This window comes from Sus scrofa, chromosome 2 (assembly GCF_054392235.1).
Source record: "Sus scrofa isolate SSC_HxYL_T2T_F1_AM1 chromosome 2, Sscrofa_HxYL_maternal_Yorkshire_Landrace_v2.0, whole genome shotgun sequence".
NCBI classification, from domain to species: Eukaryota; Metazoa; Chordata; class Mammalia; order Artiodactyla; family Suidae; genus Sus; species Sus scrofa.
The window spans coordinates 48,551,411-48,579,257 of record NC_139384.1 but is presented as its reverse complement, the minus strand read 5'-3'; the positions used below and the strand labels follow the sequence as shown (position 1 = coordinate 48,579,257).

Genomic DNA, 27,847 nt, shown 5'->3' with positions numbered 1-27,847 from the left:
TGGAGGTTCCCAGGATAGGGGTCGAATCGGAGCTCAGCAATGCCAAATCTGAGCCGCGTCTGTGACCTACACCACAGCTCACAGCAATGTTGGATCCTTCACCCACTGAGCGAGGCTAGGGATGGAACCTGCATCCTCATGGTTGCTAGACATGTTCGTTTCCACTGAGCCGTGATGGGAACCTCCTATGATAGGAGTTTTTATGCAAGCTATTCATATGGTAAACATAGATGAGTGAAATAGCCAAGAGATACCTCAAAAGCTAGAATTAAACTGTAGTCGGTGGCAACTTTTTGCTTTTAAGACTGAGATTCGTTCAATTACAGAGAGAGAGAGAGAGAAGTAGATTGATTTTGGTAGAAAGTGGTGGCTATGGTCATGGGAATGGGTATAGATCAGCATGGGGACACTGACTATGACAGAAGGTGGGGATGACAAAGGGGATTTAAATCAGATCATATGAGATTTCCTAGATTTTATGACATCTTCAATTAGCTTCAATAGCATACCATTAATTTAGAAAGAGCCCAGGAAACACTGACACGACTTTAAAGAATCCAATTTAAAAAATTTCTACTCATCTTTTTAAAAATTGAAGTACAGTTGATTTACAATTTCTGCTGCACAGCAAAGTGATTCAGTTATATATACATAGATATATATATACACACACACATACTCATACATATATGTATATACATTCTTTTAAAAAATGATTCTTTTCCATTGCCATTTACCACAGGATATTGAATATAGTTCCCTGTACTATATATACACTAAGACCTTGTTTATCCATTCTATATATAATGGCTTGCATCTGCCAACCCCAAACTTCCAGTCCATTTCTCCTCCCCTCCCCCTCCCCCTTGGCAACCAGAAATCTGTTCTCTATGTCTGGGAGTCTGTTTCTGTTTTGTAGATAGGTTCATTTGAGTCATTATTTAGATACCACATAAAAGTGATATTAGGATTTCCTATTGGGGTTCAGCAATAACAATCCTGACTAGTATCTATTAGGTGGTGGGTTCAATCCCTGGCCTCGCTCAGTGGATTCAGTGTGGCCATGAACTGTGGTATATGTCGAAGACGCGGCTTGGATCCCACATGGCTGGGGCTGTAGGCTGGCAGCTGCAGCTCCAACTGGACCCCTAGCCTGGGAATTTCCATATGCTAACAGATGGGGCCCTAAAAAGAAAATTAATTATTTAAATAAAAGTGATATATGTTTGTCTTTCTCCTTCTGACTGACTTAGTATGATAATCTCTAAGTTCATCTCTATTGTTGCAAATGACATCATTTCATTCTTTTTATGCCTGAGTGGTATTCCACTGTATATATGTACCACATCTTCTTTATCCATTCATCTGTCCATGGACATTCAGGTTGTTTCCATGTCTTGGCTATTGTAAATAGTTCTGTTATGAACATGTATCTTTTTGAATTGTTTATATATGTGTGTGTGTGTAAATATAAATATACACACATACCCAGGAGTGGGATTGTTGGATCATATGGCAATTCTATTTTTAGTTTTTTGAGGAACCACCATACTGTTTTCCATAGTGGTTATACCAATTTGCATTCCCACCAACAGTGTAGGAGGGTTCCCTTTAATCCACATCCTCTCCACCATTCATTATTTGTAGACTTTTTATTGATGGCCATTTTGACACACATGAGGTGGTACCTCATTGCAGTTTTGATTTGCATTTCTTTCACAAATAGCAATATTGAGTGTATTTTCATGTGTCTATGGGCCATTTGCATGTCTTCTTTGGAGAAATGTCTGTTTAGGTCTTCTGCCCATTTTTGATTAGGTTTTTTTTTTTTTTTGGTTGAGTTGTATGTACTGTTTGTATATTTTGGAAATTAAGCCTTTGTTGGTCACATTATTTGCAAATACTTTCTCCTAGTCTGTAGATTGTCTTTTCATTTTGTTTATGGTTTCTTTTGCTAAACATAAGCTTGTAAGTTTGATTAGGTTTCATTTCTGTTTTTGGTTTTATTTGTATTGCCTTTAGAGACTAACTTCAGAAAACTTTGGTATGATTTATATCAGAAAATGTTTTACCTGTGTTCTCTTCTAGGAATTTACTCATACTTATCTGTATAATTATACAGTACTTTTTTTTTTTAAAGAAATACAGTCAAATATGGAGTCTAAGATTTTCCCAAACAATGACTTCAAATTTTTTTCTGAATTAATTTTGGCCAGTTGCAGCTATCCTTACCATTACATGATATGTTGATTTTTCACAAATAATGTTTTGACTTCTTTGGCATCTTTATTACCTTTAGAGTTGGCAATATAATTTTCAGTCATATAAAAGAAAATTCTGTATGAGTGTCCCATCTGGCTGCCGTAGTCTGCCCCCAATCCCTCAACTGAATTATTAGAAATTAAACTGATATCGTTAAATAGAGACTTAAAGCAGGGGCACCAAAGGGCTTTTTGCTGGTACCCAAGATGTGCAACTTAAATAACTGCCTTCATGTCTGGGCAGTAACTGGAAAACCCTTTTCTGGGTGTATATGTAGTATGCCACCAAGAGGTGTTTAATATATGCATTTCTCTTTATCCAAGGCAAAGTAAGATCTCAAAACCTAACTTCTACAAGCCACACTAGTGCGCTCTTTCTTCTGGAGTGGAAGGAAACTATTGTGTAGCTACTGTGTGCCAGGCATTGGGCTGGCACCTTATTGCCACCAATTTCATCTATTTTTCACAATGAGTCTGAAAGTTAGTGTTATATTATTTCTATAGTTGGAAAAATAGAGAGTCAAGAAATTAAATGATTTGTGTGACTTTACATAAACAGTAAGAGTTCAAACATGGATTTGACTGATTTTGAAGTCCCTGAAATCAAACGAGTCTTCAGTTGTGGTCATCTACCTCTGTAATCAAATGATAAATTGGTCCTGGAACCCACATTGGAACCACACCATTGACAACTGTTCTGTACTCGACTGCCCAATTTACCCGCATCTGTCTTGATCAGTTCACTCTGCCTGGTGTCCTGATACAGGAACCATGTGACCAGTGCCTCTTCCCTATACCTTTCTTTGACCCCAGGTGTGGATTTCCAACTGTTCAGGCCCTTGAGATCCTAACTGAATGCACCCTTCCCCCAGTTGCTTACTACTTTTTCCTTTGTAACTACCTACATTTTTTTTTTTTTGAGTTTTTATCTTATTTTTTTTCTATTGTATAGCATGGTGACCCAGTTACACATGCATGTATACATTCTTTTTTCTCACATTGTCATGCTCCATCATAAGTGACTAGACATAGTTCCCAGTGTTACACAGCAGGATCTCATTGCTAATCCATTCCAAAGGCAATACTCTGCATCTATTAACCCCATGCTCCCAATCCATCCCTTCCCCTCCCCCTACCTCTTGGCAACCACAAGTCTATTCTCTAAGTCCACAATTTTCGTTTCTGTGGAAAGGTTCATTTGTGACATATATCAGATTCCAGATATAAGTGATATCCTATGGTATTTGTCTTTCTCTTTCTGACTTACTTCACTGAGTATGAGAGTCTCTAGTTCCATCCATGTTCCTGCAAATAGCATTATTTTGTTCCTTTTAATGGCTGAGTAGTATTCCATTGTGTGTATATACCACATCTTATTACTCCAGTCATCTCTTGGTGGACATTTGGGTTGATTCCATGTCTTGGCTATTGTGAATAGTGCTGCAATGAACATGTGGGTGCATGTGTCTTTTTCAAGGAGTTTTGTCCAGATATATGCCCAGGAGTGGGATTTCTGGGTCATATGGTAGTTCTATGCATATATTTCTAAGGTACCTCTGTACTGTTCTCCATAGTGGTTGTACCAGCTTACATTCCCACCAACAGTGCAGGAGGGTTCCCTTTTCTCCACACCCCCTCCAGCATTTGTTATTTGTGGACTTATTAATGATGGCCATTCTGACTGGTGTGAGGTGGTATCTAATGGTAGTTTTGATTTGTATGTCTCTAATAATCAGTGATGTTGAGCATTTTTTTGTGTGCTTGTTGGACATCTGTGTATATTCTTTGGAGAAATGTCTATTCAGATCTTTTGCCCATTTTTCCATTGGGTTGTTGGCTTTTTTTGCTGTTGAGTTTTCTAAGTTGCTTATATATTCTAGAGATTATTCCAATCTAGAGATTGTCGGTTGCATCATTTGAAGCTATTTTCTCCCATTCTGTAGGTTGTCTTTTTGGTTTCTTTTTGGTTTCCTTTGCTCTGCAAAAGCTTGTCAGTTTGATTAGGTCCCATTGGTTTATTTTTGCTTTTATTTCTGTTGCTTTGGGAGACTGACCTGAGAAAATATTCATAAGGTTGATGTCATAGAATGTTTTGCTTATGTTCCCTTCCAGGAGTTTGATGGTGTCTTGTCTTATATTTAAGCTTTTAAGCCATTTTGAGTTTATTTTTGTGCATGGTGTGAGGGTGTGTTCTAGTTTCATTGCTTTGCATGCATCTGTCCAGGTTTCCCAGCAATACTTGCTGAAAAGACTGTGTTTTTCCCATTTTCTGTTCTTGCCTCCTTTGTCACAGATTAATTGACCATAGGTGTCAGGGTTTATTTTTGGGTTCTCTATTCTGTTCTATTGGTCTGTCTGTCTGTCTGTTTTGGTACCAGTACCACACTGTCTTGATGACTGTGACTTTGTAATGTTGCCTGAAGACTGGGAGAGTTATGGCTCCTGCTTGGTTTTTTTTTTTCCCTCAGAATTGCTTTGGTAATTCTGAGTCTTTTGTGGTTCCATATAAATTTTTGGATTTTTTGTTCTAGTTCTGTGAAAAATGTCATGGGTAATTTGATAGGGATTGCATTGAATCTATAGATTGCTTTGGGTAGTATGGCCATTTTTACATTATTTTTTCCAACCTAGGAGCATGGAATATCTTTCCATTTCTTTACATCTGCTTAAATTTCCTTGATTAATGTTTTATAGTTCTCAGCAGATAAGTCTTTCATCTCCTTGGTCAGATTTATTCCCAGGTATTTGATTTTTCTGGGTGCAATTTTAAAAGGTATTGTATTTTTGTATTCCTTTTCTAATATTTCATTGTTAGTATACAAAAATGCGACTCATTTCTGAATGTTAATCTTATATCCTGCTACCTTACTGAATTTGTTGATCAATTCAAGTAGTTTTTGGGTTGAGCCCTTAGGGTTTTATATATATAGTATCATGTCATCTGCATACAGTGACAGTTTTATTTCTTCTCTTCCTATTTGGATGCCTTTTATTTCTTTTGTTCTTCTGATTGCTGTGGTTAGGACTTCCAGTACTATGTTGAATAACAGTGGTGAGAGTGGGCATCCTTGTCTTGTTCCAGATTTTAGTGGGAAGGCTTTCAGCTTTTCTCCATTGAGTATTATATTTCCTGTGGGTTTATCATAAATGGCTTTGATTATGTTAAGGGATGTTCCCTCTATACCCACTTTGGTAAGTTTTGATCATGAATGGATGTTAGACATCGTCATATGCCTTTTCTGCACCTATTGAGATGATCATGTAGTTTTTGACTTTTCTTTTGTTAATGTGGTGTATGACGTTGATTGATTTGCATATGTTGAACCATCCTTGTGAACCTGGGATGAATCCCACCTGGTCGTGGTGTATGTATGACCTTTTTTATATTTTGTTGGATTTGGTTGGCTAAAATTTTGTTGAGAATTTTTTGCGTCTATACTCATCAAGGATATTGGCCTGTAGTTTTCTTTTTTGGTGGTATCTTTGTCTGGTTTTGGAATGAGGGTGATGCTGGCATCACAGAATGTTTGGGAGTGTTCCTTCTTTTTCAAGCTTTTGGAAAAGTTTAAGGAGGATAGATATAAGTTCTTCTTTGTAGGTTTGGTAGAATTCACCTATGAAGCCATCTGGTCTTGGACTTCTATGTGTAGGGAGTGTTTTTATGACATATTCAATTTCATTTCTAGTGATTGGTCTGTTCAATTGATCTATTTCTTCTTGATTCAGTTTTGGCAGGCTGTAGGTCTCTAGAAAGTTGTCCATTTCTTCTAGGTTGTCAAATTTGTTGGCATACAATTGTTGATAGTATTCTCTCATGGGTTTTTGTATTTCTGCTGTATCTGTTGTGACTTCTCCTTTTTCATGTATTATTTTTTATTTGAGTTTTTTTGTCTTCTCTTCTTAGTGATTCTGGGCAGAGGTTTGTCAATTTTGTTTACCTTTTCAAAGAACCATCTCTTGGTTGTATTGATTTTTTTTCTATTGTTTTTTGAATCTCTATTTTATTGATTTCCTCTCTGATCTTTATGATTTCCTTCCTTCTGCTGACTTTAGGTTTTGTTTTTCCTTCTTTATCTAATTCATTTAGGTGGTGGGTTAAGTTGTCAATTTGAGATTTTTCCTCTTTTTTGATGAAAGCTTGTATTGTTATGAATTGCCCTCTGAGCACTGCTTTTGCAGTATCCTATAGATTTTGAGTGGTTGTGTCTTCATTATCATTTTTCTCAAGGTTTTTTTGTTTTTGTTTTTTGGGGGGGTGTTTGGTCTTTTTCCATGGCATATGGTGCTTCCCAGGCTAGAGGTCCAATTGGAGCTGTAGCCACTGGCCTATGTCAGAGCCATAGCAATGTGGGATCTGAGCCATGCCTGCAACCTATACCACAGCTCAGGGCAATGCCAGATCCTTTACCCACTGAGCAAGGCCAGGGATCGAATCTGCAACCTCATGGTTTCTAGTTGGATTCATTAATCACTGAGGCACGACAGGAACTCACTCAAGGTATTTTTTAATTTCCTTCTTGATTTCCTCATTGACCCGTTGGTTTTTTAGTAGCATGTTGTTTAGTCTCCATGTAGAAAGTTTTTTCTCATTTCTTTTCCTGTGGTTGATTTCTAGTTTTATACCATTGTGGTCTTAGAAGATACTTGAAATAATTTCTATATTCTTAAATTTGTTGAGGTTAGCTTTGAGCCCCAGTGTGTGATCAATCCTTGAGAATGTTCCATGTGCCCTTGAGAAAAATGTGTATTCTGATTTTTTTGGATGTAATGTCCTACAGATGTCAATTACATCTAACTTTTCTATTGCACCATATAGGATCTCTGTTGTTTTACCATTTAGGATTTCTGTTTAGAGGATCTGTCCATTAATGTGAGTGGGGTGTTAAATTCTCCTACTCTTGTTGTGGTCCCATCAATTTCTCCATTTATGTCTGTTAGGATTTGTTGTAGGTATCTGGGTGCTTCTATATTGGGGGCATATATATATATATATATATATATATATATATATACACACACATATATATATACATATTTTTTTTTTGGTCTTTTTGCTATTTCTTTGGGCTGCTCCCGCGGCATATGGAGGTTCCCAGGCTAGGGGCTGAATCAGAGCTGTAGCCATTGGCCTACGCCAGAGCCACAGCAACACGGGATCTGAGCTGCGTCTGCAACCTACACCACAGCTCACGGCAACGCCGGATCGTTAACCCACTGAGCAAGGGCAGGGACTGAACCCGCAACCTCATGGTTCCTAGTCGGATTCGTTAAGCACTGTGCCACGACGGGAACTCCAGGGCATATATATTGACAATTGTAATATCCTCTTCTTGAATGGATCCTTTAACCATTAAATAGTGTCCTTCTTTGTCTTTCTTTATGGCTTTCATTTTAAAATCTATTTTGTCTGATATGAGTATTGCAACTCCTGCTTTCCTGTCTTGTCCATTGGCATGAAATATCTTTTCCTATCCCCTCACTTTTAAAATATCTATGTCCTTTGCCTTAAGGTGAGTCTCTTGTAGACAGCACATTGAAGGTTTTGCTTTTTTAATCCAATCTGCCACTCTGTATCTTTTGATTGAAGCATCAAATTCATTGACATTTAAGGTGATTATTGATAGATATGTATTTATTGCCATTTTAAACCTTGTTTTCCAGTTGAGCCTATATTTCTCTTTTCTTTCTTTTTTTTTTGGTTGAATGGTTTCCATTTATTTTATGCTTGAGTACTTTTCTTTTCAGTTTTTGTGAATGTAATGTTTGGTTTTGATTTGTGGTTGTCCTATTCTTTAAGTATGTTAACCCCTCCTTATATCTGCTTGCTTTAGCCTTATAGTCATACAGGCTCAAAGGCATCATTAAAATAAAAAAAAAGAACCTATATTTCCTTACTTTCCCTCCCACATTGTATGATTTCGATGTATTTATTCATTTACTTTTAAACATCTTCATGTTTAGATCTGTCTGCTGGCTTATTTAAGTGATTGTTTTCCAATTGTGTTTTCCTCCATTCTATTTTCTTCTTACTTCTTTTTTTTTTTTAATTTAGAGAAGCCCTTTCAGTATTTCTTTTAGAATGGGTTTAGTATTGCTATACTCTTTTAGCTTTTGTTTGTTGGAGAAAATCATTATTTCTCCTTCTATTCTAAATGATATTCTTGCTGGATAGAGTATTCTAGGTTGCAAATATCTTCCTTTCAGCACTTTAGATATATCTTGCCACTCTGTTCTGGCCTGTAGTGTTTCTGTAGAGAAATCTGCTGATAGCCTTATGGGGTTCCCTTGTAATGAACGCTTTGCTTTTCTCTTGCTGCCTTTAGGATCCTCTCTTTATCTTTAACTCTTGCCATTTTTATTATAATATGTCTTGGTGTGGGTCAGCTTGGGTTCAACTTGTTTGGGGCCCCCTGTGCTTCCTGTATCTTGATATCAGTTTCCTTTAGATTTGCAAAGTTTTCAGACATAATTTCTTCAAACATATTTTCAATCTGCTTTTCTTTTTCTTCTCCTTTTGGAATTCCTATTGTGTGTAATTTGGCCTGCTTTATATTATCTCATACATCTCATATTGTTTTCATGTTTTTTCATTTGACTTTCTGTCTGCTGTCCTGATTGGGTGATTTCCATTATTCTGTCTTCCACATCACTAATTTGTTCCTCTGCATTATTCATTCAGCTCTCTATTGCCTTTAGCTCAGTTTGCATCTCTGCAAATGAATTTTCTAGTTTTTCTTGTCTCCTCCTTATATTTTATAATTCCTTTCTGAGAGGATCTGTATTACTGTTCATATCTTCTCTTAATTCCTTGATATTCAGGCTTAATTCCTTCAGTATTTTCACTATCTCCCTTTGAACTCACTGTCTGTCAGACTGCTGAGGTCTGTTTCATTGTTGACTGCTTTAGGTGAATACTCCTGTTCCTTTAACTGGGAATGGTTTCTGAGCTTCTTCAACTTGCATATGTTTTTCTTTTTCTGTGAGTTTGGGGAAGCCGTATTGTATTCTTGTATGGCTACCTCTATGCCAGATCTCCCCCCTTTTTATTTTTTGTGGCGTATTGCTATTTACTTTTGGTGTGGAAGTCTGAATATTTGCTGTCTCTTTCTTTGGTGTGAGTAGGTTGTTATCCCCAGGATGCTCTGTGTGTTTTCAGTGAGAAGGAGGGAATGGGTAGGGCCAGTAAACAGTGCCTGGTTGTGGGCCTCTCAACACCAGTGAGGACCTGCAGGAAGGTGGTACAGGCTACTCCTAGTTGCAGGGTCCTGGGAAATGGTAATGAGCTCTATGCTGATCTATAAGGCAATCGGGGCATATGGCAGTAGCAGCAGCAGAGTGTGTGAGATCCTGGGGGGAATGAGAGAAACAACAGCTAGTGTTCGATTGCAATGCCCTCCTCTGAGGTGTTTGGAACCACAGGTGGTGCCTATTCAGGGACCCCTAGTGGTAGCAGGCCATGCCTGTCTCTGGAGTCAGTGATAAATGTGGTAGTTTGCCCCCACCACCTGCAGTCCATGCATGAAGCAACCTGTCTCACTTAGTCCACATAGGAGGTGCTACACAGGCTGCTTCTAGTTGCAGGATCCTGGGAAGTGACAGAGATCAGGCATGTGGGTATAGCCCAGAGCATTCAGCCATGGCAGCAGCATGGCCAGTGTGTTCCCAGGGGTGCAAAAGTACCAACAGGTGGTGTTTGGTCACAATGCCTTTCTCTGGGGTGCTCTTGAGGTGATTGGGGCTGCCTGTTCACAGACCCCTAGTGGTGGTGGTCCACTCCCACTTCTGGAGCGAGAGATAACTGTGGTGGTTTGCCCCCATCTCCTGTAGACTATTCAAGAAGCACCTTGTCCTGCTTAGCCCCCATAGGAGGTGCTGAACAAGCTGCTCCTAGTTGCAGGTTCCTGGGAAGGGACAGTGATCAATTGTCTGGGTACTGCACAGAGCATTTGGCAATGGCAGCCCCAGGGCATGTGTGCTCCCAGGAGAGTGAGAGCAACAACAGGTAGTGTTCCGTCACAATGTCCTTCTCTGTGGTGCCCTCTGAGGTGGTTGGGGCTGCAAGTGATTTTTGTTCAGTTATCCCCAGTGGTGGTGGGCCATGCCCACACAGGGATAACTGCGGTGGTTTGCCCTTGCCACCTGCAGACCACACAGGAAGCACCCTGTCCCACTTAGTCTATGCAGGAGGTGCTGCACCAGCTGCCCCTAGTTGTAGGGTCTTGGGAAGAGACAGTGACCAAGTGTCTGGGCACCTCCCAGAGCAATTGGCAGTGGCAACTGCTGGGCAGGTGTGTTCTCAGGGGAGTGAGAACAACAGCATATGGTGCTTGGTAGGCACTGCTTTGCCTTTAGCCCCCTGATGCCTTTAGCCCATACAAGAGGTACCTGGCCACCGTAGCCTGCACAAGGAGTGCCCAGTCTCCCCTAAATGAGCAAGAGGTGTCTCACCATGCACAGCCTGTGCCAGAGCCCCAGGTCCCCAAGAGTAGCAAGTGGCTTCTTGGCCCCTAGAGGCCTACACCAGAGCCACCCTGTCCTGGGCACACGTGCAAGCTTGCTCATAGGGAGTTTCCTATGGCGGTCCACCCCTCCTCCTCTTGCCCTCCCCAACAATGGCACCTTGCATCTCCTGTGGGTCTAAACCTTCTCCCGGGTTCCCTCTGCCATGGTGTTCCCCTCCCCCACCCATGGTGCACTGCACCTTAGCCCCCTAGGCTGTCTCCACATCACCAACCCCAGTCCTCTCTTGGGGACTGACCTCCGGAGCCTAAGTCTCAGCACCCAGGCCCCATTGGAGTATCTCAGGCTGTGGTGTCCAGCTGGTGGTTCAGATGATCTGTGTGGTTCTCACTCTGCTTTGCCGTTCTCAGTTCAGCTGCTATGGTTTTCTCAGCAACTTTGAGGTCCTTCTGACTCGGCTGATCTTTCTGTCAGTTAGGTGACTTCCCAGGAGGTGGGTTCCTTTTCTCCTTAACAGCTCCCTCTCAGGAATGCTAGTCCCATCCTGATTCCTTTTCTCTCTCTCTCTTTATTTCTTTTGTTCTACCCAGTTATGTCAAGAGTTTCTTGCCCTTTTTGGAGGTTTAAGTTCTTCTGCCCACATTCAGTTGATGTTCTGTGTGGGTCATTTTATATGTAGCTGTGTTTTTGAGGTATTTGTGGGAGAAGGCGAGTGCAACCTTTTATTCCTCTGCCATTTTTCTCTGCCTTCTATGTACATTTTTTGATCTTTTCTTATGACACTTAAATTCCATCTTGCATTGTACAATTGTCCTATTTTTTTCTCCATAGTTTATTGGTAGGCCATGAGACCAGCATTCCATGAAACCAGTGCCCATGGTTTTGTAGACCCTTCAAAGAGGGCCTGTCAGAAACACCAGCAGGACGACTAATCTTTCTTCCCAGTAACAGTCAAGTCATAGGAATAACTGACTAGCTTCCTGGTCCACCTATGCCTTCTTCCATAGCTGTGATGACTTGTTAATTAAAGTACATCCAGCTACCACTGCCCCAGTCAATATTCAGAGGAACTTTGGACCACTCAAAAGAATTTATTTTATTATTTTATTTTATTTTATTTTATTTATTTTAGGGTTGCGCCTGTGGCATATTGAAGTTTTCAGATGAGGGTTAGAATCAGAGCTGCACTTGCTGGCCTACACCACAGCCACAGCAATGCCATATCTGAGCCTCATCTGTGACCTTCACCACAGCTCAGGGCAACACCAGATCTTTTTACCCTAGAGGCCAGGGATGGAACCTGTGTCCTCATGGATACTAGCCAGGTTCGTTACCACTAAGCCACAACTCCTCAAAAGAATTTTTAGGGAATCCTCCAGTGTAACAACAACCACCAAAAAAATCCCACAAGATATATTCTATATACACCTTGTATTTATACATGTAGTTTATAGTTGTAACTGTATTTTGTAACACTATCCTGGTGCTTAACCCTGCCTCTCTGAACATCTTGGTTCTAAAATTACATGACAAGAAACAGAAACTATCTTTTCTACCTAAATTTATGCTAATCAAAAGAGAAGCAGTAATACTCCTCAAACCAAAATAGAATGCAAAAAATTGACTCCAGACCTTAGATAAGGAAATGCTTTTGTCAGAAGTGGCTTCTAGCCAAACAAATTATAGGGAGCAGAGGAAGACTTAAAAGCCTCTGTCAGGTAGGTTGGCTTAGCTAGCATGAAATCTGCTTAAAATCCCCACACACTTCCCACCTCAAGTGTTGCAGCCTGAACCCTTCAAGGCAACAGATCATCAAAGCTATGTCTTTGCCATTCACCTTCCCTTTTCAGTGTATATTGACCCATCTCTTATCATTTCCACAGCCCGCTACTCAGTCCAATATGTCAAAGCTAAGTTTATTACCAAAGAATCATATAACAACCATTGGTACCATGACCCACATTAGTAGCTGTTTCCTGGGAATGTTGAGGCCAACAGAATGAATATAATATGTTACCTCAAAGCTTAGGAACATCTCCAAAGGCATGGAAGTTCTGCAGTAAAGAAACCTGTTATTTCAGTCTTAATACCTACAAGACCAGATTTATTTGACAGAATCCCACTCTTTCCCACAGCCATCCAAGCCTTCATTGCTCTTGCTCTGGCGGAGGGAATAAGCCTTCTTTGGAGCACAATTTGGAAACATTAATGTCCCCTTCTGGTTCGTGGCTCTTGCCCTTCTCACATTCTTTTCTTCTTCTTCTTTTTGTCTTTTTGCCTTTTCTAGGGCTGCTCCTGCAGCATATGGAGGTTCCCAGGCTAGGGGTCTAATCAGAGCTACAGCTGCTGGCCTACGCCAGAGCCGCAACAATGCCAGATCTGAGCCACGTCTGCAACCTAATCCACAGCTCATGGCAACATCAGATCCTTAACCCACTGAGCAAGGCCAGGGATGGAACCCGCAACCTCATGGTTCCTGGTCGGATTCATTAACCACTGAGCCATGATAGGAACTCCTCCCTTCTCACCTTCTTAATTTTCTGGCAAGACTTAACTAAGGAGATCTCACCCCAATCTCCTCCCCTAAAGAAGTTCTATTTTAGGAAACACAGTGTGACAATAAAAATATAGTCAAGATATGGACTCTGACAGTCTCTGCCAAGTGCAGTTGTCTCATTAAGCCTCAATAGTGCCTGAGAATGTGGCACTCTAAAATTTTCATTGAAATTGAAACTCCAAAAGTATTTTAGGTAAGAGTAGGTGGCTTTTTGTTTTGTGTGATATTTCCTTATGGAACTATTTGAATAGAGTTTTTGTTTGGGAAGCTACCTCTTAATATATTTTCTTTCATCAGCAAACTTTGGTCTTTTTGGACATGCTATGTGATATTCAGAATAATTCACATCAGAGAAAAATGTCTTATTTGAAGAACCTTCAGTGACTTCTCACTTCAAAATATGTCAGTTTGTTTATTCCTAAAAGCTCAAAGGAATCTGACCACAGCTCCATCCAGAGCCTACAGCGGAGGTTGAAATTTTAAATATTCATTATTCAGTCATTAGTTAGTCGGTAAACATTAATGAAGCACCTACTTTGTACCAGATTCTGTTCCTAGTGCTGGAGATAACGAGTGAACAAAGACAGAGAAGATCCACAAGCTCTTGGATCTTATGCTCTGGTAGAAAGGAATAGGAAATAAACCCTCTGGAGGAAATAAAGCATGGTGAAGGGAAAGCAGGTGGCTTGTGGATGCAGGAGAAGAGAGGTGTCTCTGAGGAGGTGGTGCTTTAAGGGAAACCTGAAGGAACCAAAGGAGCCAGGCTTGAGTAAGGGGAGAAGACTGTATACAGAAGGGGCAGCATGTGCAAAAGCCCTGAGGTGGGAGCAGGCTTGGGATTTTCCAGGTGCAGAAGGAATAGTTCTGTGCTTGTATGTGTGAACAAGAGAGGAAGTGCCTGGGTATGAAGTTAGACAGGTGGTCAGGGACCAGACCAGGTAGGGTCTTGAAGGCTGGGGCAAGACACGGTATTTTATTCCAGGACAAGGGGAAGCCATCAAGGGTTGCATCAGGGGAATGGTATAATCTGATTTATATATCACTGGTCTGTACCAGGGCTGAAATAACCCTTGACAGCAGTTTATTTTGAAATTTGAGATCTCCTATCCCCACCACACCTAATTCCCTATCAGCTTTGTTTGAGTCCTCAAATTCAAGCCCCTGCAGTCACCAATTCTCTTTTGTGGCTTCATCTCTCCATATGCCACTCTTTTCCCTCAAAACAATTCTGCTCTGTCTTTTAGATTCCCCCAACTCCAGAATGAACAAATTCTTCTTTCCCCTCAACATCCTCACTGTGTACTCCACCATCTTCTTGTCCTAACCGAAAGACAAGCCTGTCCTTACAGGTGCTGCTTTGCTGCATTCCTTCTAAGCATCACCAGCTTGTTCTCCTACAGGCATGGGGTGAAAAGTGGGCACCCTCTAGCCTCTTAGCATCCACATGGCTGCTTCCATGCCCTGCTGTTTCCACACCCTGCTGCCTCACTTTTGCCATCCTTGATGATGCTCTGTTCTGATTTATAACATATCTGTCTGTTTGTTTCTTTCAAGTCATCTTTGTTAGTTCATTTCCCCCAACCCCTTAAGTGTTTGGGTGCTTGGGACTTTTCTGCACTCCCTTTCCTTCTTACCTTATAAACTTTTCCTGGGTTAATCCAGTTTTCCCCCACCCCATGGATTTAATCTTTATCTATAACCTGAAGGCTCTGAATCATAGGTTTCTGGTTCAGATTTCTTTCTCAAGTCCCAAATTCTTAAACTGCCTCTTGGAAACCTCTTGAGTGTGTCATAGACACTTGAAATTTAAGATGTCAAGACTAAACTTATTAGTCTCAACCACCACCCAAACTGCTCCTCTTCCAGTAGTTTCTACCTTTGTTGAATAGCATTATCCAATTGTCCAAGCTAGAAACCTGGGATGCCTCACTTCCTCTTGATTCCCAGCCATCCTCAAAACTCTATTGCCTTGACCTAAAATTTTCTCATATTTCCATTGCCTTAGTTCAGGTTCTCATCACTCCTTAGACTAGTACTTACTGATTAACAAGAATCCTGGGAGTTCCCTGTGTGGCTCAGCAGATTACGAACCTCATACATCCATGAGGATGTGGGTTCAACACCTGGCCTCGCTCAGTGGGTTAAGGATCTGGCATTGCCATGAGCTGTGGTATAGGTCACAGACACAGCTCAGATCCTGTGTTGCTGTGGCTGTGGTATAGCCTAGCAGCTGCAGCTCCTATTTGACTCCTAGCCTGGGAACTTCCATATTCTGCAGGTACAGCCCTAAAAAGCAAAAACAAAACAAAAAACCACAAAAAGAAGTTGCTTGCTTCCAGTCTTCCCTGTCAAATCCATTTTGACACAATTACCAAGAATGATCTTTCTTAGAACTAAAGCACACCTTTGTTGTTCTTACCTGCCCACTATCCATTCACCATTATCCTGGTGACAGTACCCTGAGGTGGGGGAACCACCTTCCCCCTTCACCTTCCAGGGAGTTTGAATGGGCACTGATCCTCGTTCAAAGGGTGGAGCATGAGACCAGCCTGGCCAATTAGCATTTTGAGTCTTTGGCACAGTGATTGGTTCAGAGAGAGCTTGTGACCAAGTTGGCCCAATCTGAAGGAGTTCTGGGATTTGAGGGAGAACTCCCAGGAAGAAAAGCTCTCTTGCTATTGGATTTAGCCACAGAACTGCCACCCCAAAGAGCTAGAGAATGAAACCAACATTTAAGAGAGCAGAACCAAAAGATGGAGAAGCATACACAACATAACAATTTAAACCCTATATCAAAATTTGATAGAAGCCACATTTACCCTTTCCCATTATAGTTGTGTGACTAATAAATTCATGTTTTTACTTACATGCTTTTGAGTTTAGTTTTTTGTTTGTTTGTTTGATCACTTACTACTAATAATCCAGGCTCACATCATTCCTCTACTTCATGGTGTCCTGGTATTCTTGGGCATTAAGATCTAAGTCCTTAGATTGTCATCAAAATCTTTATGATTTAGTATCTGCTTACCTTTTCAGCTTCATCTTCTGCCACTCCCCACGTCTCTGTTTAAGTCTCATCAGGCAGAGCTTCCTATAGCTCTCAGAATTTGTTATCCTTCCATTCACCATCATACTTTGCACTCACAATTTCCTCTCTCTAGAAGAATCTCTAGGCTGTCTTACACTACTTTCACTTTCACATGGAAGTTCCCAGGCCAAGGATTGAATCTGAGCTGGAGCCGCAATCTACACCACACCTGCAGCAATGCTAGATCCTTTAACCCATGGCCCCAGGTGGTGGATAGAACCAGTGCCCCCATAGAGACAACACCAGGTCTTAACCCACGTGCACTTTCTTTTACTCTTTCTTCAAAATTGAAATCAGCCATTGAATCAGCTGATTCAATTTTCTCTTCCAGGAAATTTTCTGATTCCCTTTCCACAGTCTTGATTAGGAAACCTCCTCAATACCACTTTATGTCATGTACAAATTTTAATATTAGCATTTATCCTATTGGGTTATAATTTTCTATGTTACTGTTTGTCTCTCCCCCACACACTAAACACCTTGATGGCAAGATCCATGAGTATTTTTAATCCTTAAAGGCTTTATTATACTTGTCATCATCATTGCTGTTATGCTTGCCATAGACTAAGATCATCAACAATGCTTGAGTCAATAAATGCCTTTCAATGTTATTGACATTTATAGGCAGTAAATTATAAGCTTCTTGAAGGAACGACAATATTTTCCTCTTATGTATATCACTCTTAGCATGCGCTGGACTTCATATAATATGCACTTAGTAAATATTTGTCTAAAAAATGGATGGAGGAAACATATGCCATCAAATTGTGCCTCCTTCTAGCTCTCCTCCTTACTGTCTTTCCCTGATCCCCTGGTCCCATCATTCACTGTAAAGTCTCCAGCTCTTTATACCATTAACAATCATTTTGTTACTGTTAGCATCTGTGGAGAAGACACAGCCAAGAGCTGGGCCCCAGACATTCAGTTCCTCACCTCTTGTGTTGACTCCTTTACTCCACTTCAGCTCCCAACTCCTAGGCAATATCCCAGTCTAGATCTTGTCATCACCAGTAGCTACACTTCCTCTTAAAATTTCAGTTTCATGTCTCCCATAACCTTCTGCCAACCTTCTAAAACCACACTGTAATAACTCTTCATCTTCATGTGGCCCTTTGATCTACAGACTCTACTGTTTTGTCCTCTTTAGTCCATGACCATGTCTTTATCTTCCCACCACCCACCTTAGAGTCCATCATTATCATCAGTCTCTTTGGGTTTAGATTATGTTTCAGGCAAGTGCTAGATACTGGCATAAAGCAGGGAAGAACAGACAGACTGGTTCTGTACTCCCAGAATTTAAAGTCTGGCAGGGAAACAGATATTAGATACATGAAGAAACATACAGATGTATGATCAAACATTTTGAGAAGTGCTTGGAAAGGAAAGTATAGGAGGCAACAAATTTGCATAACAGGGTCATCTATTCCAATCTCGGGACAGAGAGGTCCTTCCTGAAGAAAGAGAAGAAAGAGAAGAAAAAGAACACCTTTGCTTAAAATGGGGGGGGGGGGGGAGTATTTTTTCAGTTTAAATATTAATTTCCAATTATCTCAAAAATCCACTCAACTTTCATCTAGGAAAAGCACTTATGATTGCCTTCTAATGGATCTCAATACTTCCAATCTTTTCTCCCCCACCCTCCTGGGTATATCACCCTGCCTAGGCATCTCCTGGTATCCACATTTTCCATCTCTCCTCCTGCTTTAGGATGCTTCTGGTGATACCAGCAAAAACGATCAAAACAGATCATAAGTCCTTTGGAAACCCTGGAAATAATTGCTACCTTTTCTCTTAGGCATAAAGCTCAGGTACAATGTCCCGTGTTTACTAATTAAAATAAAAATTGATACCTGGGATTTTGCAGTTAAAAGTAGTGCATTGTCCAGCAACAGATCCAGGGAATCAGAGGGTAGTAAATACCCAGAGTAAAGGACAAGGAAAGAAGGATCTGTGTTTAGTTTTGATCCACATTTTTTTTTTTAAGTTGGCAATGACCAGATATATCTCTGGTTATGAAAACACATTTATTAGTGAAATTACTGTGGGGGAAAAACCCTGTTCTACTTGAGTCTAAAACTTCTCTGTTCCTATTTAAAAAAAAAAATTTTTTTTTTTCCTTTTTCGGGCTGCACCTGTGGCATATGGAGGTTCCCAGGCTAGGGGTCAAATCAGAGCTTCAGCTGCCAGTCTACACCACAGCCACAACAACACCAGATCCATGCTGCGTGCGACCTACACCATAGCTCATGGCAACGCCGGATCCTTAACCCACTGAGGGAGGTCAGGAATTGAACCCACATCCTCATGGATATTAGTCTGGTTTGTTAACTGCTGAGCCACGACGGGAACTCCTAAAATATTTTTTATTTTTTAATTAATTAATTAATTAATTTAGTTCTTTGTCTGTTCATCTTTCTAGGGCTGCACCAGCAGTACATGGAGGTTCCCAGGCTAGGGGTCTAATCGGAGTTGTAGTTGCCCACCTACACCACAGCCACAGCAATGTGGGATCAGAGCTACTTCTGCGACCTATACCAGAGCTCATGGCAATGCCAGATCTTTAACCCATTGAGCTAGGTCAGGGATCGAACCCGAGTTCTCATAGATACTAGTCGGGTTCGTTAACCACATAACCACAACAGGAGCTCCTCAAATATTTTTTAAATCTTAAAAAAAGAAAAAAAAAAAAGTGGTGCCTTGGCTCTTTGGCTCCTCCCACAAGACCCTCTGGAAGCTGTCTTATTTATCCTTCACCAGTAGGTGGCTCAAGTCTCCCCCCCAATGTGGGAATCTGGCCCTCCTTAAGGGTTGTCTTCATTTGACCTGTCCAGCCATGCTCTGACAGCTCAATGTCCGAGTCACTGAGGTATCTTTCCTACTGGGCAGGAGCACCTGCTGGGTTTATTACGAAATGCTGTGTTCCTTTTCCACACCTATAAAGCCCATAGTACTGGTCCAGGGAAGCTGGTTGAAATAACCTACAGCAGCTTTCTACTACCAAGGGCAGATGCTCTGCTGAAGGCTGGCTCTCCAAGGAGAGAATCTCCTGAGTCCTACAGCTTCCCACTCATTGGCCAGTGGTCACCCATATTTTGCCTCAAGCTTCCTCTGGGCACCTGACTCCCCTATAGACAGGAGCCAAATGACCAGAAGGGATAATGAGGCTACTGGAAGATCAAGAGAAAATGATCAGTTTTCCTAGATGTTGGAGCTTGAAGAATAATGATCTTTGAACTGGTTACTACACGTCCTTGAATAAGGATGCTTTGGAAGGCCTTTAGGGAATCTGTTAACAAGGCAAATGGAGGAAGAAGGGAGGAAGGGTGGGAAGGAAAGAGAAAGAGGAAGAGAGAAGGAGAGCTAGAGAGAGAGAATAGTGAACAGTGCAGGGAGCAAGGAAACTAGAGAATTATCTTGAATTTTAGCCTCTGGGAGTTCAAGGAGTTGTGATTTGTTTGTCTGGAGCTGTCTCAGATACTTCTTTCACCATTTGAAGAGGTCTTCCTCTCTGTGTTGAAGTCTTGTAGCCTCTAATTTCTTTTTTTCTTTTTTGGCTGCTCCCACAGCATATGGAAGATCCAGGGCCAGGAACAGAATCCGAGTCTGAGCTGTGGCCTCTGCCACAGCTGCAGCAATGCCAGATCCTTAACCCATTGCACCAGGCCAGGGATTGAACTGCTGCCTCCACAGAGACAAGCTGGATCATTAACCCACTGCGCCACAGCAGGGACTCCCAAAACTCTAATTTTTAAAATTGAAGTATAGGCGATTTACAAAGTTATGTTATTTTTTGCTGCACAGCAGAGTTCCCATCGTGGCTCAGTGGAAATGAATCTAAGATCCATGAGGATGTAGGAGTCTGGCCTTGCTCAATGGGTTAAGGATCCAGCATTGCCATGAGCTGTGGTGTAGGTCATAGACGCGGCTTGGATTTGATGTTGCTGTGGCTATGGTATAGGCCAGCGGCTACAGCTCCAATTCTACCCCTAGCCTGGGAACCTCCATATGCCACAGGTGAGGCCCTAAAAAGAAAAATTAAATTTTTGCTGCATAGCAAAATGATTCAGTTATACATATACTTATAGGTGTCGGCAGCCAGGATCTAAAGGTGAGCATTGCATCGCCCTGACCCGGGTCTTCTCTCTGTCTATAGTCTTTTTTAAAAAATTGAAATATAGTTGATTTACAATGGTTCAGGTGCTCAGCAAAGTGACTCAGTATATACACATATGTACTGTACAGTATATATATATATTTATATGTATAGTATATACACATATACACACATATATACACACTGTACAGTATATATATATATATACATTTATAGGTATAGTATATATACATATATACACATGCATATATGTACATATTCTTTTCAGATTCTTCTCCACTATAAGTTATTACAAGATCTTGAATATAGCTCTCTGTGCTATATAGCACGTCCTGTGGTTCATCTATTTTATGTATAATAGTGTGTATCTGTTAATCCCAAATTCCTAATTTATCCCCCCACTTTTTCCTTTTTCTAAGTTTGCTTTCTATGTCTGTGAGTTTAGTTCTCATAGTTTTGTAAAAAGTCCCTTTGCATCTTTTTTTTTTAGATTCCACATATAAGTGATATCATATGATATTTGTCTTTCTCCCCTGTTTGTAGTCTTCGTACAAGCCAAGCAGCTTCTCCTAACCCAAGTGAAGTGTGGCCCTTTGCCCCCCAACCCCCACCTTCCAAAACTGTTATGGGCAGCAACCCTGACTCATCGGGAAGCCTAGAGCCTGAAACGTGGGAGGCTGAGTGACGAGCATGCCTGTCAGGGAGACAAGAGCCATCCTGCCCAGAGGCAGCCCGTCCGCAGGCTCTGAGGACAGCTTTCAGACAGGCTTTTCCTCTTGCACAATTGCTGGATATTTCCCATGTTCCACGAGAGAAGGGGTGTGCATTCCAGACAAAGGCACTATTTATTTTCCCACCAAAGGTGACACGTGGCATCCAGAGGTCAAGCCCAGGCCGAGGCCATGTTTGCGGGGCTAAGCTTTGCCTTTTCCCAGAGGCCTGTATTGTTCTGACAGCCGCCCCAGCTGTGTGCTCTGGGCTGGGAATGTTTCCTCAACTGCTCTATACAAACACCCATACTGGCTACTCAGCCCCCTGGGTTTGTTTATTGACCAAAGTCAAGGAATGAGTACCCAGTCCAGAGGGTGGGCTCCAGACGACTCTGCCACAAACAGGTGGCGGGGGGCAGAGGTGGGACCCCCAGGCTGCTCTTTCTCCACACAGTCATAGCCAGAAAAGCAGAACTGAGACTAGAAAGAGGTCTTCAAACCACAATTTGACCCCTCCAAACCAAACTCTGAGTGGCTATGCCTCCTTATCTGTGCCAGTGACGTGAAACTTTTTCAGTAGCCTTTCAAAAAGTTAGAATTTTTTGGAGACAGCAATAATAGTAACGTGATAAGTTTTATTTGAGAAGCACTTAACATTTTATGAGCCACTTTTCCAAATACTATTTCTCAGTACAACCTGGAGAGATCGGGCTGAAAAACACCATGCAGGCAAGGCATGTATTGGGTTGGGCATGGTGCTGGGTAAGAGCGTAAGGTGCAGAAAAGGATCAGAGCCCTGGCCTGCGGGAACCCACTGTCATGAGTGAGAATCAGGATGGGGAAGACAGATGGGTCTTTTGAGTCTCTCCTTGCCCAGGTTTTGGCTGCCTTTGGGGGAAATTTTGTCTAAGGGAGTATGGGACACCCTCACACAAATATTGCTCCTATCCCAAATCCACCAGACCCAGGCAGTAGGCAAATCTGAATAGGCTGCCTCAAAAGCTGCCTACACCTTGATGTGCTTATAGTCTCATGCAAAGACAGCAATGAGGAAATTATCAGGCTAAGTGAAGTCAGTCAGACAATGAGACACCAACATCAAATGCTCTCACTTACATGTGGAATCTAAAAAAAGGACACAATGAACTTCTTTGCAGAACAGATATTGACTCACAGACTTTGAAAAACTTATGGTTTCCAAAGGAGACAGGTTGGGGAGGGGGCGATGGACTGAGGGTTTGGGATGGACATGCTGTAAAATTTGCTTGTGCCGATTTCTATACACCTATAAATGTAATAAAATTCATTGAGTAATTAAAAAAACAAAGATAGCAACTAGGTTCAACTTGAGTGACTATTCTGCGGGGAATTTCAGCTCTGCTACTTTACAGGCTATGCATCCTTGGGCAAGGTGCTCAAGCAGTTGGGCAAGCAGGTATAAGCTTCTCCATCTTTAGAAGGAAGTTACAATCCCTGTTTACTTTGCATGTTGGTAGTGAGTGTTAAATGAATTAATGTACGTGAAGTGCTTTTTTGTTTGTTTGTTTGTTTTTTGGTCTTTTTGCCTTTTCTTGATCCACTCCAGCGGCATATGGAGGTTCCCAGGCCAGGGGTCTAATTGGAGCTGTAGCCACTGGCCTATGCCAGAGCCACAGCAATGCCAGATCCAAGCCGCATCTGTGACCTACACCACAGCTCACAGCAATGCCGGATCCTTAACCCACTGAACAAGGCCAGGGATCGAACCCACAACCTCATGGTTCTTAGTCGGATTCGTTAACCACTGCACCACGACGGGAACTCCAACATGAAGTGCTTTGAATTTCCCTTGACATTACATAATACAGGATCAACACCTGCTAGCTGCTGCTGCTGCTGTTGTGACTATGTGGTAGGTGAACTGGATGAAAATAAGGTTAAAATCAGCAGTACCAGTTCAGACATTAGTGCAAAAACTCCAGAGAAGAGTTAGGAGAACCAGGAGTTCCTGTCGTGGTACAGGGGAAACGAATCCGACAGGAACCATGAGGTTGTGGGTTCAATCCCTGGCCTCGCTCAGTGGGTTAAGGATCTGGTGTTGCCATGAGCTGTGGTGTAGGTCGCAGACGCAGCTCGGATCTAGCATTGCTGTGGCTGTGGCATAGGCCGGCAGCTGTAGCTCTGATTGGACCCCCAGCCTGGGAACCTCCATATGCCGCACATGCAGCCCTAAAAAGACAAAAAGACCAAAAAAAAAAAAAAAAAAAAAAGACACACACAAAAAAAGTTAGAAGAACTGAACTGAAGCCTTTCTTCTTCCTGTTTTTCACCCTTCTTCCTTCCTCACTCCTGCCCTTCTTCCTTCCTTCTTTCTCTTTTTTGGTAACAGGCGTGTGACTAGGAAATGGGAAGAGTTAAGGAACACTGGGTGGCCTTGAGTTAGGAATAGGGTCTGACTCTGGGCATTGGGAAGAACCAAAGGCCCCATCCAAGCCCAAGACCACGAGGGAGCACCCACAAGTCAAGCACTGGAAACCAAACATAAAATCCAAGTGCCAAGGACAAGGCAAGATTGGAGTCAGGAGACTGAATACAGAGACCAAGAGTATACAGGTGGGGAATGGGAACAGGGAGACCGCGGGGTGGGAACGATCAGAAAGGTCAAAAGGAATTGCTGCTAACAGACCAGGGAGGTTTGGGCAGCTAGATTGGATGATGGTAAAAGGTCAGAGACAGTCAGAGACTTGTATTGATCACTCACCCCCACCTCCACCTCCCCACCACCGATGGCCACCATCTATTTAGCACTTACAGTGATGGCAGTATGCTAACTGCTAACCCCTTCATGTGTATTTCTTTCTTTTTCATCTCTCTCTCTCTCTCTCTTTTTTTTTCCTTTTTAGGGCCACACCCATGGCATATGGGAGTTCCCAGGCTAGGGGTTGAATCTGAGCTGCTCTGCTGGCCTACGCCACAGCCACAGCAATGCAGGATCCAAGCTGCATCTGGGACCTGCACCACAGCTCACGGCAATGCAGGATCCTTAACCCACTGAGCGAGGCCAGAGATCGAACCCACATCCTCATGGATACTAGTCAGGTTCATTATGACTGAGCCACAAGGGGAACTCCGTGTATTTCTTATATGCTATTGAGTGATTACTTTCATTCTCTGCATTTTGAAAGACAAGCTTCAGGAAGGTGAGCTTTTTGCCCAAGGTCACGGAGCTGCATGTGACAGAATAGAATCAGACCTCAGACTATTCGTCTGTGGAGCTCATGCTCTATCCCCTGCTGTTGCTCTTTACTCAGAAACACTGCCCAAATGTTCCTGGTGCCCAATCTCTGCAACATTTTGAAGGTCACATACATGAATTGGACTCAGTCCTTGTTTTCCCAGCTTAGAGGGCAGCCATGGAGGCAGATAGAGAATCAAAATGTGATTTGTCAAGGACCAGAATCCATTTCAGTTATTTTAAATTTAAACAATAAATGTGTTAATGGAGTTCCCTTCATGGCTCAGTGGTTAATGAACCCAACTAGGATCCATGAGGATGTGGGTTCAATCCCTGGCCTTGCTCAGTGGGTTAAGGATCCGGCATTGACATGAGCTGTGGTGTAGATCGCAGATGTGGCTTGGATCTGGTGTGGCTGTGACATAGGCCAGGAGCTATAGCTCTGATTCAACCCCTAGCCTGGGAACTTCCATATGCCCTGGGGGAGCCCCTAAAAAGACTCTGTGTGTGTGTGTGTGTGTGTGTGTGTGTGTAGTGGAGCATGGAGTACAAGAGTGTGGCTCCTGACTTAATAGTATTTATGGCACACCTGCTGGCATGTGCCCAGCCCTTGAAGGGAAGTGTGATGCCTGATCAGAGGAAAGGACAGCCTATCAGGCCTTGTGAAAACAGACCTACAAGGAGTAGGCAAAGAAAGGAGCATTTCAGAGGAGAATGAGCTATCTGGGAAGCAGAATTTGCAGAAGGCAGTGACTTACTGGGGGTAGGGAGCAAGGGGTATGGTTAGTTCCCTGGGCTTCCACCAGGAGCCCTTCTGCCAGGAGCTGGGGTCTGCCGATGGGCCTGGTGGTTCCAGGGATACAGAACACAGCCAGGCAGAGTTCCCTGGGTGTTTGTCCCATCAGCTGGATGGAAGCAAAGTGGAATCCAAGCTGGGTCAGTCCCAAGAATGGATGCTGAGGGGCTGGTTGAATATTCCCACCACGTCCCCCTCTGCCCCTCCCTCTTTCTGCACCTCTGGCACATTCATCCTAGGACTTTTTTTGGGGGGGGGGTCTTTTTAGGGTTGTACCTGAGGCATATGGAGGTTCCCAGGCTAGAGGTCGAATCAGAGCTACAGCTGCTAGCCTTGAGAACCTTCTTCTCCCCTCCCATGCTCTCAGGTCCCTACCCAAACCACCAAATTCCTATTAATTTCATGCTGAGAACACTCTGGCTATCCATCCCCTACCCACAAAGTTTAGATTCCTTTTGTCCATCCCTTTGCATGCCCCAAATGCATTAAGGGGCTCTGCTGAACTTTATCATCTTTTTATGAAATTCATCCAAAGGCACCCAAAGAGAAAGTCAAGTATACTCCAATAAAAGATTGTTTTAAAAGAGACCCATGAGTTCCCATGTGGCTCAGCGGAAACAAATCTGACTGGCATCCATGAGGGTGCAGGTTTGATCCTTGGCCTCGCTCGGTGGGTTAAGGATCCGGCATTGCTGTGAGCTGTGGTGTAGGTCGCAGATGTGGCTCAAATCCTGTGTGGCTGTGGCTGTGGTGTAGGCTGGCGGCTGTGGCTCTGATTGGACCCCTAGCCTGGGAAACTCCATATGCCACAGGTGCAGCCATAAAAGGCAAAAAAAAAAAAAAAAAAAAAGAAAGAAAAAAAGAAAAAAAAAAAGACCCTAAGAGGCTCTGAAATAAGTTTTCCTTTCAACTTGCTGGATTCATTAGAAAGAGCTTCTCCTTTGTCAGAGGAACCTCCACCCCCCCCCAACTTATACCCCCACCCCAGGGGTGTTGGACTTCTGTTTGTTTTTCCTCCTCCATCTGTTTTCCCACTTCCCTCTCACTGCCTTAGCTGGATTCCTCGACTCCGTTTAACCCTAGTTGACCATTAGGCTGCTTGGACTGGATGTCACTTTCTTGCCTCACAGTCCTTGACCACACACACTGTAGCCCAGGCCAGGCACACTGCAGCTGGGCCCTGTGTTCCATGCTTGGCTCTGGAGGGGGCCAGTGACACTTCTTTGGAAGGTTCCAGGCAGCAAGGCCATTCGTTCAGTGAGGAGTCTCGTGTCATCCTGTTCATGGGGGCTGGAGGCAGGGAACCTGGGGCCACCATCTAAAGTTAGAACCTGTCCTCCACAAGGGGGTGGGGGGCGGGGAGAGGAGACCAGGAAATCCATAAAAGAGAGGATGGAATCTAGGCAGCTCCTGGCTTAGGAGTTGGCTGCCTGAAGGTGACATTAATGGGAACACGAGCAAAGCAGATTTGGGAAGGAACGTTCCCTTTCAGGCCTATTAAGGCTGACGGGCCTGTGAACAACTGAGGGCGAAAGGCCATAAAGCAAGCAGCTGGGAAAACAGGTCTGCAGCCCCTGGAGAAAAACGGGGCGGGGGGGAGGCAGGGGGAATTGAGGGCAAGAAAGTAGTGTTATCGCCAGAAAGACTGCCTGCCGATGGTTCTGCTCTTCCTGAGTTCCTGCGGGAGCAGCGAGGCCTCGAGATCCAAGATCCCCCCCTACGAAGGGGGCCCACCGTGCCTCCCGAGCTGCAGTCATGCAGCCCTTGCCCTCAGCCGACGCAGGCAGGCAGATAATGCGCTCATGTTCAAGGACAATCAGACTCAGTAAAGCGTGAAATCAGTTTTTTCCAACTAACTCACTCAGGGCTAGAGGAACAGTTTCTATCTTGAGAGTGAGGAGTAACCTGTCAGTCCCTGAAGCAATTTACCTGTTTCAGTGGAAGCGGGTGTTCTTTTAAAGATGGCGGGGGGGGGGGGCAATCTGTACAAACCAGGAACTGCGCATGCACCAGGAAAGGTGCCTTCCGCAGATCAGAGCGTGGAAGTCACCGACTCTCTGCACTGCCTCGAGTCGGAGCACTTGAGGTGGTGGTGGCCGCATCAGGAAAGCCAATGTTACGCATCAGCAGCTGAGGACCGCTGGGAACTGAGAAATAGGTTTCACTCATTTGTGGATTCATTTTGCCTTTATCAAGCCCTTTCTAGGCAACTGGCCCGGGATCTGATTGTTTTATAAAAGAGACAGAAAAATAGAGGACAGTTTTGGGTATGTAGACCCTGGCGTCAGTCCTCTCAGGTTTAAGTCTGGCTCCATTATTTACAAGTTGTTGACCTTGAAAAACTTGTTTCCCTTCCTTGTGCCTCGATCTCCTTATTTATAACATGGGAATATAAGAATTGTACCTACTTCATGAGATCATTATTGCCAAGACTACCTGTTCTGATATATGTAAAACCTCTTAGAACCATGCTGGTACCCTGTAAATGCTCCCTAGGGGTGAGTATATGCTATTATCTGAGTGTGTGTAGCCCCTCCAAGTTCCTATGTTGAAAACATGATGCTCAGGGAGACGGTATTAGGAGATGGGGCCTTGGGAGGTGACTAGGTCGTAAGGGCAGAATTTCAATAACGGGATTAGCGTCCTT

At 42.9% G+C, this 27,847-nt stretch overlaps 1 long non-coding RNA gene across 3 annotated transcripts in view; it reads left to right on the top strand.

Moving 5' to 3' along the window:
- Positions 1-27,847, top strand: part of LOC146405370 (uncharacterized) — a 105,026-nt gene that overhangs the window by 41,757 nt on the left and 35,422 nt on the right. The gene's annotated exons all lie outside the window — the stretch shown is intronic.